This window comes from Ascaphus truei, chromosome 7 (assembly GCF_040206685.1).
Source record: "Ascaphus truei isolate aAscTru1 chromosome 7, aAscTru1.hap1, whole genome shotgun sequence".
Lineage (NCBI taxonomy): Eukaryota > Metazoa > Chordata > Amphibia > Anura > Ascaphidae > Ascaphus > Ascaphus truei.
The window spans coordinates 27,296,175-27,299,237 of record NC_134489.1 but is presented as its reverse complement, the minus strand read 5'-3'; the positions used below and the strand labels follow the sequence as shown (position 1 = coordinate 27,299,237).

The 3,063-nt window shown below is 37.5% G+C and overlaps 1 non-coding gene across 1 annotated transcript; it reads left to right on the top strand.

Annotated features, from left to right (window-relative positions):
- Positions 1-375: 375 nt before the first annotated feature.
- LOC142500302 (U2 spliceosomal RNA) lies at positions 376-557 on the top strand. Its single transcript, XR_012802897.1, has one exon. It is a non-coding gene; the product is annotated as a U2 spliceosomal RNA (small nuclear RNA).
- Positions 558-3,063: the final 2,506 nt, after the last annotated feature.

The following is a 3,063-nucleotide window of genomic DNA, read 5'->3' as shown; positions in this document are numbered from 1 at the left end:
AGGAAGTGTTGTGGGAGGTAAGAAATGTGGTTATTTATAACAAATAGATAATTAGAGTGAATGTGTGTGCGCGAATGATTTTGGGCAAGATGTACACATACTATCTGCTGGATAAAAGAAGATGGGGAGCAGAAGAAGGGAAGCAGTGGAGCAGACTTGTGGAGAAATGATAAGACTAAGGAGGGTGGGAAAGAGGAATAATAAATAAAAGAACATTAGGAGTAATAACGGTGTTGGGAGGAAACTGTGTGATGATTCTGAACAATTATGAAGTATACAAGTACAAGTATACAATATGTTGTACTGAAATGTGAATGGGTTATTGTAATGATGGGGTGGTTTGTTTTTTTCTGAAAAGTGAACAATGTGGAAATAATCCTACTTTAATAAAAAATTTAAAAAAATCTGTTTTTATCAGTTTAATATCTGATACGTTCCCTATCTGGGGACCATATATTAAATGGATTTTTAGAACAGGGAGATGGAAGAAGAGCTTGCTCTGTCCACTCCACGCATTGACCTGGTATTGCAATACCTCCAGGACCGGTGCACTTCCCTTTGGGGATATCTGACGTATGAAAAAATAGAAACAAACAGGAAAAACATGCATAAAGAGATTACTGGGATGGATCCTATTTTTAGATTGATTTAAAAGGTTATTTCTATCGATTCTTTTAACTTCATTAAAAATCTTTGTAACAGAATCCTTGTTATAACCTTTATATATCCCAGTAATCTCGTGGTTACTACCAGTGATAAGGGACAAAACCAGGGGAATTGTCCCAGGTTTATTACTAAATACAATCAGCCAGCATCTAAAATAAAAGGGGTGTTGAGTAAACATTGAAACATCCTCAGAAGTGATCCCATTTTGGGACCTACATTACCTTCCAATATACCGGTTACATATAAACAGACCAGAAATATTAAGAATATCTTGGCCCCTAGCCGGTTGAGAGATGCTGCTAGTGGATGCTCCAAAGTTTCTACTCAACCCTGCGGTAACTTCATGTGGACGCAAGCGCTGTCACACATGTAAACATCTCGTTACCAGTAATGTTTTCTGTTCCCTCTCCAATCATAATGAATATGAGGTGAAGGGTAGAATTAATTTCCATTCAACTTTTGTTATCTACCTCATATCATGCTCCTGTGGTCCCCAATATGTGGGAAGAAACGTTCGTAATATGAGCACTAGATTCTTGGAACACAGGAACAATGTTATTAATGGTAACCTAGCCCACAGCCTGTCAAAACATTTTTTACAGAAGCATAACAAAAAATCCTCATCTATGACTATTAGGGGGTTGGAGTGCGTGTCAGTGTCCCTTTTGGGGGGAGATAGATTCAGAAGGTTATGCCTTCAGGAGGCCTTCTGGATCTATACATTAGATACATTGTCACCAAAGGGTTTTAACAAACACATTGACACTAGCACACTTATCTAACCCCAGGTCCACCATGGGAGTTTAGTGCACTTCTTGGCCCCATCATCCTTCTTTTTAGTAGATTGTCAACAGATTTTTAATAGGTTCTTACAATTTTAATAATATTGAAGATTTTAATAACACAATGTATTATATACTTGTAATATATGGAACTAATATGTAATTTAGTACTACATGGCATGTCACAGTGATTAATTGGTTATGTCTGGACTGTATCTCTAATAAATGATTATAACAATTATTTAGTTATTTAGGCATCTGTAGCTTTAAACCAGATCCATTCATAGTGACAAGCATATATGTATATATATTAATTATTTATAGTTTTAACATTATACATATTTATATTGTTTTTGAATGCTGTAATAAATGATAGCTGTTATTTTATTATCCAGGATTTGTTTATATATGTTTTGAATTTATACTAGGCGACATGTTTTTGTTTTTTGTTTTGGTGTCCTCTTTTAATTGTATTGTATGACTTTTCCAATAGCAGATACTCAGTTGTTTTAGGTCGTAGAATGAGGGTGCAGCCAATTAAGCAATTAAACATTAGGCTATTTAAGAGCACACCATACACAGCAAAATTACCCCCTGATGAAGTCGCATGCATCGCGACGAAACGCATAGGGTTAAAGACAAGAAATCTATAAATATATGGACTTATGTACTTTGCATATATATTTAAGTGTTTATTAAAATTATCTTTACAATATTATGCTATGGGAGCCGCGTTGTCTTTTTGTGTATATATGTATATATACATATATAAATAAAATTAGATATTATAATTTATATATATATGTAATATATATATATATATATATATACACACACACACACACACACACACACACACACACACACGTCTCTCTCTCTCTATATATGTTTCTAAATATATTTATTATACACAGATACACACACACACACGTATATGTGTGTATATACAGAGGCGGCACATTTTATTTGAGTGCGGCTAGCTCCGCAAGCCTGGGGATGCCCCGGCATGCTAGCCGCACTCCCTCGGCGTGCCGCGCGTCGATGCGTCATCGGGTGCCTGCGCCCCCTGCACGCGCGTCCATGGTGTCCCTAATGTGGGGGACGGCGGCAGGGGGTTCCGGGGGACCCGGCGGCGGGAGGGAGAAAGCCCCGATCGGAGGGCGCTCCTCCGTGTCTTCGGCGTGCGCCCGGCACCCTCCGGCGCGCGCCAGGTTACTGCTGCGGCCGAGAACGGGCAAATGCTCGAATAAACTCGGCCGCAGCAGTATTTGTGTATATGTCAATTGATTTTTCTATTTATATTATATTAATATGTCCTATTTTGTTCTTGTTCTCTCAACTAGTAGAATGGATAACAGAATGGATAATTCTAGCATCGAACAACTAATTTCTGAGGTCTTTCGACAAGATTCTTTGTGGAACCAGCGGTGCAAGGTATACCATAACAGATTTCTACACGACAAATTGTGGAACGAAATAGGAGTTATATTGTCTACCACCAGTAAGTATATTAATAAGTATTTCAATGTATCATGGTCGAATGCTTGTTTCCTTTGCCTTTTAAATTGATGATGTATAATTGCTGCTTGTACTATAAGTAGAAATGCTGTATAAT